Source organism: Spermophilus citellus (genome assembly GCF_964194105.1).
Source record: "Spermophilus citellus genome assembly, chromosome: 7".
Lineage (NCBI taxonomy): Eukaryota > Metazoa > Chordata > Mammalia > Rodentia > Sciuridae > Spermophilus > Spermophilus citellus.
Window position 1 is genome coordinate 126,347,977 of NC_138188.1, and position 13,461 is coordinate 126,361,437.

Consider the following 13,461-nt stretch of genomic DNA (forward strand, 5'->3'; position numbering starts at 1 on the left):
TTTACCACCCTAATGGGTACAAAATGTTGCTAAAAACTCTACTGCTTTCCTAATTCAGGCACATTTCCACTCTCCTAAGCAACTATGTTATCTCTCTTCCCCTTTTCCAAAATAAATAAATAAATAAATAAATAGACCCTCACTCCTCTCCTTACTCCTTAATAATGCCCTTACTCCCAATTTTAGTAATAAGTAAAAACAATCAGAAAAAAATCCCCTCATTCTGTCTCCATCACTCTTCTGCACCTGTGCTGTGCTCTTCTATTGCTGTTGACACTTACTGCTAATGGTCATTCATGTAGCTGTTTAGGGCATGCAAATGCCTGAAGCTGCAGGGTGCTCAGTAGGTTTAAGGGGCATCAAGGAGCTTTTTACTAGAAATGGTTCTAAGCATTTTAAGTCGACTAAGTGCCACATATCAACCCAATGAAACAGGAATTGTTTTTCATCCTCACTTGAAAAATGAGAGATCACAGGCACAGAGGTAAATTAATGTGTTCCCTGGTCACACAGCTAGTGAATTGACAAACTTGTTCCCTTAACTTCTTCCTGTGTCGTCTTCTGCTATGTTGCATTTATGTGATTGAACTCTGCTATCTCACACCATTCCCACCCATTGTGCCCTAAATCCCATTGCCATTTGATTATCATTCCAGTAATTCTATCCCCTTACAGTGTCTTTGGTTTCGGTCTGCAGAATCATTCCCATTAGGGTACACATTTTTTCTCATCTTTAAAACCCTCCCATATCTTCCATGTCCCCGAAATTGCTACTTCATCTGTTTTCCTTTAGAACAAAACCCTTATAATGAGTGCTAATTACTCCAATACCTTTCCCTCTATTCCCTCTCATAAACTTTTGACATCCTCCCTCTGTCACTGCACAAAGTCACTCCTGCCAAAGTCACCAGTGACTGATCAAGTAAAACAGTTGCTCATTCTCTTCTTGAAAACATTTTCTTCAGGAGATTTCTGTGTGACTGCCCTCTTGTGGTTTTCTTATTATCTATCTGGGCACTGTTTTCTATTTCCCTTATGGACAACCTTTCATTTCCCTTTCTCATTTCTCCTTCCAGAAATGAGAAATGAATCCAGAACTCAGTCCTCAGACCATCATCTAAATTCATACCTTGACGGTCTCAGCTATTCTCACTGTGTTCAGTTACATCTTTGTGCTAATGATTTCCAAATTTATACCTTTGGTTGGAATCAATTTTCCAATACATGCTTTGGGTCTTCTTAGCAGTGTTTGAATGTTACTTAAGAAAATTGACAAAGGAGTAATTATTTTGTCATCAATCACAAACTTGACACCTCTACTTACAAAGCTATAAAAAACATGTTCAAAAACAAATACATCACTCCTACCCAATTCTGCTCCTCCTGCAATTTCTTCATCCTAGTACATTACAACTCCATCTTTCCAGGTTTTCAGGCCAGAGCTTTGGAGTCACTGTTGCCTCTTCCCTCTCTGCCCCATTGTTTCAGTTCTCCTTTGAACTTAAATGTGAATAGCTCTCACAAACTCCACTGCAAACACCCTGATCTGATCTAAGATCATTTCTTACCTAGTTTACTGCAAACATCTTCCTAACGGGTCCTACTGTTTCCACCTACCTTTGGTCATACTTGTTCTCATCACCAGAATCCTTTTGAAATACCAGAGGATATCACTTTTCTGCTTTAAATGCTTCAGTGGCTTCTCTGTGTTTGTGGAATAAGCCCATGTTCTCCTGCTGAACTGTTAAGGCCCTGGCATTGTGTCCCTGCTACTTCTCATTTCCCAGTATTCTTCCTTTTGTTCTTATCCATGGTGGCCACACTGGTCTCCCTGATGCTTCTCAAGCCTGCTCAGCACCCTCCCACTCCAGGCTTTTGTAGTGGCTGACCTCTCTGCCTGGACAGCTACATGATCATTCCTTTACCACTTTCAGCTTTGCTTGAATATTGCTGTCTTAGGGAAGTTCACCTTCACCACTGTATGTGACAAATAACCCCTCTTCAAAATTTTTCTCTGCTTTCTTTTTTCCTTAATAGCATTCATCACCCTAGCTTTGTATGGCATGTTTATTGTCTTTCTTCCCCTACTAGAATGTAAACTCCATGAGAACTGAAGGCATTTTTGTGTCTTTTGCACCCTTTCTTTCATTTACCACCAAGAAGGTGTTTAGAACATAGTAGGCACAGAATAAATTCTTAAAACCAAATAAATGTTTTTATAATTGACTAAGTTGGCCAATTGGTTGGTTTAAAATTTAGAGTGGCATCTTATTTTCATGTTTCTATAGAAGAAATTTGAATCAAATCATGTTTAGTAACTTCAGATATAATCTACCTTAAGGTCTTTAAAATGATGTTGCTATTAATTGTTAATAAAAATATTGTTAATGATTTTATGTCTCCTTTATTTATATTCCCCACTGAGCATCATGCTCCAGATACATGTAGCTTCAGATGTATACCATTGCCATAATCTGCTAACTTGCTTCTCCACCCTAGCTATTAATATGGTATTCTATTCTATTTTACATGCTGCCACCAAATTACTCTTTATAGAGAGCAATATGGAAATCACTCCTTGGTTCAGAAAACTGTGGTGAAATCTCAATGCCTAAATGTAAAGTTCCAACTCTCTCTGGCCCTAGTTCACCTCTTGACATTTTGTCTACTACTTACCTTCCTCACTATACTCCTGCCACCTGCCTGTCACTTCTCCTGCTGCAAAGTTTCTCCTCTACAGAAGAAGCAAATGCTTTCATTAAAGATCAGATCATAAATATTTGAGGCTTTATAGGGCATGAAGTCTGTCACAACTACTCAAGCCTGACCTATTCAGACAGAAACAATTATTCCAAGAAATAAATGAATGAACATAGATGTGTTAGAATAAAATCTGAATTTCCCACATTTTTATATGGTACCAAATATTATTAATTTTAATCATTCAAACATATTAAAAACCATTCTTAGCATAAAATTTCATAAAGAAAAAAAAATTTAAAAAATATTGGAACAGCTTTGGTTCATGGGCCATAGTTTGCCAACCTCCTTTCTATATATTATTTTACCTAAGTCCTGCTCTTCTTTCATCGTTCAATCTATTCTGTGAATGTCACCAAATTTGTTAGTACTAAGGGTTCTATCTTCTCCTTATTAAATTTCATTCTGTTTATATAAAAAATTTACCATATTGTATACTTCTGTCCATTACTATATAAAGCCAATCCTACAACATAGACATAGAACACTCAGAAAAATCTTGGCCACAAGATGTCACTAAATTTCCATATTCTTGTTTAAGATATTATTATAAGTATCTTTCCTTCAAAGTAATCAGCAGCAGTATTTAAGTTCTGAACAAAAAGAGGATAATGTGCTTTGATTCTTTCTTAATTTCTTAATTTTAAAAGAAAAAAATGACTAGGAAAGAAGGCATGAGAGAAAGACAAAGTCATTTTGCTGTATCATCTTAGTTGTTATGAGCCTTTACAAATTTATAAAATTTAATAGTAAAATGTAATACAACAAACATTTAAATGGAACTAAAATTTAATAATTTTAAATTGTACTGTAAAATGCAAAATCTATTGCAAAAATTAATTTATCAAAATCTTCAGAAAATTAGTAACTTTTGTTTATATGAACAAATCTACACATTAAAGCAAATTTACCTTAGCAAATCAAATGTTTATTCAACAGAGCTCTATGTGGCCCTAAGACTTTTTTATTACTCAAGTAAACTTAGTCTTGAAAAAATTACCTTTGCTAAGTCATTCAATATTTATAGTATTCACTACACTGTACGTATCTTGAAGAGTTGTTTATCGTATGATGCATCTTTTATGGGTATAAGTTAAATTTATACAGATTAATAATAGTTAAAAGAACTGAAATTTCTCAACATTCTGGATATTCAAGATATGCAGTCTAACTCAAATTGGACATCAAGTTATGAATATTAACTATTTCTTCAATTTTCATAGCATTTTTTTAATGAAATGTTTTAAACCACATTATTATGTATTTTAAGAACATTTTAAGTAATCATTCTAACTCTGGCATAAGTAGACACAAATTAAGGTCAAACTAAAAAAGCCCTGGCAATTCCTAATGGTAAAATATCATTTTACCTGAAACTTAAACTAAACAAAAATTTTTGTTTCTATTTTTCTAATGTTTTACTAAAAAAAAAATTTCAAACATAATGGAAAGTTGAAAGAATTATAAGTGAGCACCTGTATATTTATAAGATTTTACTATTCACATTTCAGTGTACTGACTTTATCATGTCTATCCATTTTATCCTTCCTTGAACCCATTAATTCATCTTATTTGTATAAACATGTCAGAGTAAATTGCAGATATCAGCATATCAGCATACTTCCTGATTCATGTACCCTGAATATATCAACATGCAAATTATTAAAAGAATTAACTGGGAGGTTATTATATGAAGGTGGTTCTGGTGCCCTAGATTCTTATGCAAGCATACCAAAGTCCAAGACACATAAATGGTCCTATCCTAAGAAAACAAAAAACAAAATTTGAGCTGAACCAATCAGAAACTTCCAACTAACATGTAACTAGATACACTGGTAATCAGAAACTCTCAATTAACCTCTGGCTAGAAAATTTACCAGTGAGAGTCTCCCAACTAATCTTAACTAAGGCCTTTAAAGCTACTTTCACACTTTAAGCAATCAAATATTTTCTGTCTTGCTTCTATGAATACCTTGTTTACCCTTGACCCTGGGCCCCTTCAGTGGAGCCCAAAATACTTATAGTTTCATGTTGCCCGACTTATAAATATCTGCTAAAATAAGCTTTTAAAATTTTAACATCGCCTAATTTTAACAATATCATCAACTAGAGTTTAATACTTCTTTGTGTGTTTACATAAAATTTACATACACTACAATCCACAACTCAAATGTGTACTTGCTGAGTTTTCAAGAAATACATATACCTACACACAATAAAACCTTATCAAAATATAGAACATGATGGTTATGATTTTGATTTGGAATGTCCTTCAAAGGTTCATATGTTGAAGAATTATCCCCAATGCAGAAGTGTTCAGAGGTGGGCTTCTGGAACATGATTGGATTATGAGGGGTCTGACCTCATCAAAGAATTAATTCATTGATAGGACTCATAATTGAATGAACTATTGGAAGGTGGTAGAAACTATTGGAGGTGGGACCCAGCTGAAGGGAGTTGTCATTGGGAGTGTTCTCTTTTTTTTTTTTTTTTTTTTTTTTAAAGAGAGAGTGAGAGGAGAGAGAGAGAGAGAGAGAATTTTTTTTTTAATATTTATTTTTTAGTTTTTGGCGGACACAACATCTTTGTTGGTATGTGGTGCTGAGGATCGAACCTGGGCCGCACGCATGCCAGGCGAGCGCGCTACCGGTTGAGCCACATCCCCAGCCCCGGGAGTGTTCTCTTGAGGACAATACTTCTCCCTGACTCCTTACCCCCACGCCTTTCTCTCTCCTTCCTAGCCACCATGAGGAGAGCCATTTTGCTTCACCACACTCTTCTGCCACGTTCTGTCTAAACTCAGGCCCAAAGCAATGTAACCAGATGGACTGAAGCATCGTAAAATAAACGCTGGAGTTGTGGCTTGTGGCTCAGTGGTACAGTGCTTGCCTAACATGTGTGAGTCACTGGGTTTGATTCTCAGCACCACCACAATAAATAATCAAAAAAAAAAAAAAAAAAAAGTCCATTGACAACTAAAAAAATCTTAAAAAAAAAAAAATAAATAAACTTTCCTCCCTTTGAGTTGTTTTTCTCAGTTACATCGTCACAGAAACAAAAAGCTAACACAACCACTATTGCCTAATGAAGTTTAAGTGATTACAATTTTTTACTCACACATTTAAATTTCACACTGCCATCAAATTTCTTTTTATTTACTGTTCTATTTGCTTTAGACCTTCTTCCTAAATAGTCTTGATTTTATTTTCAAACTGGTGCTTTGTGTTAACCTGCCATAAGGCCCACTGGCCTTGGAATCCTAATTTAGAGCAGTTTTATCTCTTGACTATTAGGGATATTGTTGTAAAAGATCCTTTTTTTTTTCCTATAAAAATTTATGCCAATGAGAAAATTTACCATTTTTGATGAGCAATTTTTTTTCTCTTAAACACAAAGGAATATGAGTGTGTGCAAGTACAAATACAAAAGGGAAACAATATTCACCATTTTAATGGTTATGGGCTGTTACCTGCTAAATCATTCCTTCCTGCAATTTCATATATTTTACCAGTACTTCAGAATGTGATTGCATTTGGAGTAAGACTTTCAAGAGGTAAGATTAGAGGAGGTATTTAGGGTGGGGCTCTAATCCAATGTGATGGTTGTTCTTATAGAAAGAGTATAGGACACTTTCCCTAAGCCCCTGAATCCCTTCCTCTATCTTAAACCCAGAGATTAGGCATTTCCAACTTCCTCATGGTATGCTATCTTTAGCTCCATGTTTCATCCAACCAAAGAAACTCTTAGAGCCCTTTCCAACACTACAAGCACCAACATTAATGCAGAATCTCTGCTTTGTGGGCTTGTATCAGTAAATTTGATCTGATTCAACTTTATGTTCCTTCCATCATAGCACATCTTTTAGAGTCATTCCCCACACACATTACTCAGATTTCTGTTCATATAAATTAGAAAACTTACATGATAAATTTATACATTCACTAATTATAACAGTTAATAAAGATTTATTTTGGTAAGGAAATAACAAAGAATATAAAAATCATCTGATAAAATCTCCCCTATCCTCGAAAACAAATTTTGCAAAAATATGTCCTTACACTATGTACTTCTAGAAGAAAGATCATTCACTGATAAACGATGTTATTCTGAAAATATAATTGTGTAATTCATAGAATTTGAAGCCCTCTCTCTCTCTCTCTCTCTCTCTCTCACACACACACACACACACACACACACAGGGCAAGCAAACTCTACCACTCTACCAATGAGTAACACCCCCAGCAGAAAATATGTTTTTAAGTTTTCTCACTTCTGTACTGAAAATATTTCAAACTGAGCCTTGATTGGATGGAAAGTAAAAGCAGAAAGCGAAGTGGAAACTAAATCGCCAAATACTAAGGTTATGAAAGGACAGAAAAAAGGGACCTTGAATGGCTGCTAAAATGCAATTGACAATTTCAGTTCAATTATTTATTAAAAAAAACAGATTACTGATTTTTTAAAAAATACATAAAGTCAGGTCAGCAGAAGCATATAACTTGTTGAAACTTGATAAGAATGATGTATATATTACTATATCCTTATAGCAATAGGAAGCTTGTCACTCTTTTGCAAACATGCTGAGAGGAGATGTGATTTACAGTTTCTTTATTTTTGTGTGGTACTGGGAGTGAACCCAGAGCCTCATGCATCCTGGGCAAGTGCTCCACCCTGAGCCAAATCCTCTGCCTCAATTGTGTGTGTGTTCATTTTCATTTTGAGACAGGGTCTCAGTAATTTACCAACTCTGGCCTCAAATTTGCAATCTTCCTGCCTAAGCCTCCAGAATAGCTGAAATTATAGGCATTTTCCACCTTGTCGGGCTGATTTACAAAGCTTACTATTTTTCTTACTAATTGACCTATGTAATTCTTTTTCAGCCACATACTTTCTCTCACAATAATCCTTATGCCTACTATCACAAAAAGAAAAATCCACCTGCAGATAATGTTAAATGCATTCTCAATCTGTCCTTTGTATTTACCTCACAGGAGTATTCTTTCATGTTCCCTGCAGTATTTGGACGTGGTTTTGAATAAGCCTCAAAATGTATTGTTTCTGAAGCAAGTGGAAACATTGAAACGGTAGGGAGAAAAATGAACCTCTGCAGAACTGAGCCATTCGCATCTTAAACTAATCCTGTCTCCTTGTCATTAAAATTCACATTATGAACCTGGAGGAATGGCTCTTCAAGACAATGGATTGGCTGAAATGTCACTTGAGCAAGGTACCTAATATCAAAGGAAAGGCCATTACTAATATATCAGAGAAATATTTTTTAATTTCATCCCTTATCTCAAAACCTCATGTGAGCACTTTTCCTCTAAGCAGTCACTATCAGAAGAAAAAAACAATGTTGTAACTTCCTGCCCAGTTTTTCCCAAAGTATTATAAAATAATGCAGATTTAAGCACTCAAAACTGATTATATTTCTACTCCCTCCAACAATGCATTACCATCTTGATAGTATTTTATTACACTTCTTTTTAAGAAAGAGGGGTGTCATTGTTTTTTGTATAGTCCTTTTACCCAACAAATATCTTCAGGGCTGCCCAAGTAGCTGGTGCTCCATCATTAAAGGTAATGATCTAATCAGTCTAGTCCCAAGGACATGTTTTATGTCTCAGGATAGTCTATAATGGGTTTTCAGGGATAAATGGAACAAGAAATTAAGAACTCCTCATATATTTAATACACATGTCAAATAATGATTTATACACTTCACATCAGTGGTTTTGTCTGAAAAATGAAATATCTTTTCTAGTACACAATAGGAATTGCTCTTCCATGTTGTCACCAAATTATGCTATATCCTTTTGATAGAACTTTTCTAAAAGCTTGTTTTATTATATTTGTTATTATTGTTGAGACAGTTTTTACAAGCTTCTCAGCAAATGTCTTACGTTTGACTTTAAGGATATTCTGGATGGTGTGTCCACAATTTTTGACTCATTTATCTTGCATGACAAATTTGAAACTGGAATGTTATTATTTAACACTTGCTCAGGAAATAAATTGTCTTAATAAATTCACTTACCAGAGAAATCAATGTGTTTTTAAAATAATGTGAACACTGATTGATGACATATAAATATTTGACAGACAATATGATCCGCTGATCCATAGTGAGTGGGTTGCAGACCAAAGACAATTTCATATAGTCATCATAATCTTCCTTGTTTGTTTCAGCTATTATGAAACATCAGTCACACAAAATCTGCACAGCACATACTAGTTTTTTCTACTATCTACATTGTGGTATTGTTATGAATAGTTGTATTCACTGCTATTTTTATCATTTTCAATACGTGAATTTAGTGAATCAGAGATGTAACAGTGTCATCTATGAAATGCAAACTTACCAAGCATTCAAATTATAGGAAAGATCATTAGTAAGAGTGATGATGAACACCCTGCCAACTTCATGTTGGCTGACCTTAAACTGACCAACCCAATGATCTACAACCAACCAATCATGCACCTATATAAGATATTTAACTTTTAAATTTTATTTTTAAAAAAAAGGTTTTTTTTTTTTGTTTTTTTTTTCCTAGTACTAGGGATTGAACACAGTGCCTCACACAGGCTAGACAAACATTCTACCACTCAGCTACATCCCTATCCCTTATAAAAACATTGTTAAACTTAATGGAATTTTCATGAAAATAATCTTCCATTTAAATCTTTAAAAATATGTAACTTAATTACCCAAGATTTGTAAAATATATATGAATTATGTGGGAACCTACTTTTTGTGCATTTTTCCCCCTCTCTGAAACTGCCAAACTATTAAATGTAGACTGCCAAGGACAACAATTCTTTTAGCAGCACTGATCTAATCAAGAGGGTAGGATTGTACTATCTAAGAAAAACATAAAAAGATGACAATAGTAGAAAAGCATCAACAAAAGATGACAAAGAAGCATTTCATAATAAAATAAACTCTTTAATAAACAGTAAACATTATTTTGTAAAAAAAAAAACAAAATGAGAATTGTATAGGAAACCAGAAGAAACAAACAATATACCGAATACCTCCTGTTAAAAATACGTGGCACATATAAAGTACTCAATAAATGTTTACCAACAAGAATGTTAATAGTAAGAATGCTTAAAGCATGAATGTATTCTTCCCTACCCCTACTCTTTTCTTTTCTTGGTATTGAGGATTGAACCCAGGGGCATTATACCAATGAGCTCCCCAGCTCTTTTTATCTTCTATTTTAAGACCGTCTCACTAAATTGCACAGGTATTGAATTTGTGATCCTTCTTCCTCAGCCTCCCACATAGCTGGGATTATGGGTAGGCACCACCACACCCAGCCATTGATGCATTCTTTAAAATCAACTTTCTCTATCCTAAACTCTTGCTCTAGCATAAGCTGCTCATAAAAGGCCTCTTGTATAATTTCTTCTAATTCCTAGGAGCTTAATGATGTCCAGTGATTTAATATTTACTCTACTGACAGTTCCAGCATTAAAATCCTTGGTATGTTTATATTCTGTTGTTTATTCTTGTTTCTGTACTCTGGGTTCTATCATAAATCTGACTATTCCATTTAGTGCACTAAGTGTTGCAAAACCTTCTGTTTTAATAAGCAAATGTTTTATTAAACTTCTTGAAATAACTTTAAATGATTTTATGAGCAGCACCATCCAAGGGCCATGCTTCCTACAGAAAAAGTAGGAAAAATCTGCCAATGTCAATCTTAAATATTTGCCAACTTCTATGTTAGTCTCTTAAAAGGAATTAACTATATTGGGTCATTTTCTTAATATTTTTATTTTCCTCAAGTTATAGCAACGGAGTTACATCTGGATAGACCCAGTATAAATTGAAAATATCTGAAGTCAGAAATGCATTTAATACACCTAATCGACTGAAAACAGCTTGACCTAGCCTACTCTGAATCATCCTCAGATGATTAGAACACTTACAATAGCCCCCAATAGGGCAAAATCATCTAACACCAGCCTATTTTATAATAAAGTGTTAAATATTGAATGCTGTGTGGAAAGTGAAAAACAGAATGAGTTATTCTGTATAAGCCTGGGAAAAGATCAAAATTCAAAATTTGAAGTATAGTATCAATTGAATGTGTATTGCTTTCACACAATCAAGTTGAAAGCTTAAGTCAAACCATCACAAATTGGGGACCATCTGTACTGGCAGACTTTAATTTGGCTTTCTGTCAAATCATTTTGCACTTTTCTTGACTAAAACATGGAAATATTACCAACACATGCAATAAGGCATAAAAGTTTTAACAAAACTAGTTTCAAACAGCTTTGAAATTTCTAGTGATGAGAAAATTTTAAAAAATTTAAATGTCATACCTTTTCATTTTCTATATATGATATAGAATATCTTTTATTTCATTTTGTTTTTTCCTTCGTATGGTCAAAATATACATATTACCCACATATATACATAAAATGTATTCATGTATATTTAAGGAACGCAAAGGTTTTTAATGAGCATTACTGATGAGGAAGCCAGATAATAATTAATTTCTTCAACAATAGCCTACATATTCCTTTAAAGTAACATTCAATTTCCGAGGTGGTATACAATCACAAACCATGTCACTTTAAAATCATACCACACCTCAGAGGTCATTTAACTTAGATGGATCATTTTTACATATGATGAAATCGAGGATGAGTTTAAATCAGAATGGAAACAAAGTACAAGAAAGAACATTAGCTTTGCAGTTTAAAAATATGATGAATTAAAAAAAAAAAGCCAAGATGTACGATTCTCACAATAAAACTGTGTGAAGTTCAGTATGCTGCTTAACATCAGTTTTTTCATCTTTTACAACAGCATATTAAGACCTTGATAATTCTATTACAGTGTTGGTCACGTTAGAGCTCACATGTCATCATTCAGGAAGATAATTCTGTCTTTATTCATTAAAGAAATATTCACTGAGCAGCTAATACATACATATGCTAGGCACTGTCTGTGACAGGGAAAAGTCTAGAAATATACAGGGCTATGAATAGAAAGTAGAACTGTTTTTTTCAGTGTTGGGGATTAAACTCAGGACTTCATGCAAGGTAAACAAGGACTCTATCACTCACTGAACTACATTTCCAGCCATTTATTTCCTTAATCTGTCTTTTAATATCTTTTGAATACCTACTTTCCGTGCAAGTAATTAAAATATAACCATTACAGTCCCTGATCTCGTTTTAAAATCTAACAGAAAAGATAATTTTGTAAATTGGCAAATAATATCTAAAGTGTTAACAATAAACTAAACAAGATGCTCTGATGAACAGTAACTGAGGATTTACTTAAGAAAAAATATTTAAACAAAAAGTCCTTAAAGATGAAAATGAAGCAATCATGTAAAAAGTTTGGGAAACAATATTCTAGGTAGACATTATACTCAGAACTCCTACAGAGAAAACATGCCTGACTTATTGAAGAAACAGTATTTAGATAAACAATATAGGTCAAAGGCATTGTTGTTTTGGAAAGAAGACAACAAACCAGCAAAGGACTATCTTCATACTGAAGAAAATGAGTAAAAAGGGTCCATCAAAACCTTATATATAATTTGAAGTCTGGGTATAAATCTAGGCTGTAACATTATCTATGACAGTTTAGAAGTCACTCAGTCTTGTATTCCAATAAAAGATGTATCCACCGCCTACAGCTGTCTGCAGGATTGAATGAGTTAAGACACTCAATATACATAGACAAGTAACTGACATATAACTGGCATATAACAAAAATCACTTCAAATTTAGCTATTACTCATCCTATGCAAGACACTTGGGAAGAGAAGCTTGAAAATAACAATCCCCAGTTCTTAGTATCTACAACTTATGAAGACAAAAGTAACCTATATGTAACTATCTGAGAACAAGTAAGCATAATACCAACATTTGCACAGTAAATGATGAGATGGAAAAGATTAATGTAAATTTATAGGCTAAATGCTTCAATGATAAGGATTTCCTCAGTAGTTATCTTTTTGAAAACACTGAATCAGAAAAGTAACACAGTTGGCAGTGGGTGATCTTTCTTTCACTTCTTAAGTATAATAATTCAAATGTAACTAATTTCATACTTGAGTATCTATACAGTGCAGATGAAAATTACTAACCAACATTTCACTGAATGACTCATTAAAAATAGTAATGAGGAGATTTAGCAGTACTAAGAACAGACAATTCTAGTCCAACAATTTCATGACTAACACAAATGGTTCTAGAGTAAATATCACATATAATTTAACATTTTTCTGAAAGAATGTTGGGAAGGCTCATGCCAGAAAAAAATAAAGCTAATGCATTTAGCACATTCTGCTACAGTATGAAAACTTTTTCCTTCCAACTCTTAAGTGATTTGTCAAAATACACTGTATTATGTATTGACAATCTACATGTATTAGGGCAGGCAGGGTGGCACACTGTAATCTCAGTAACTGGGAAGACTGGGGCAGGAGGTTGGCATATTTGAAGCCAGTTTGGGTGATAAATATTGAGACCTGTCTCAAAATGAAAAGGGCTGGGGATGTATCTCAGTGGTAGAGGGCTCCTGGATTCAATCCCCAGAATTGGGAAGCGGAGGGAAGGTCTACATGGCTATTTGTAGCCACAGAGCTATTTGTATTTTCAGTTTTCTTCTTTCTGATCAAATAAAAGGAACTATCTGAAGCCTACAAAGGGACTAATGAACCTCTC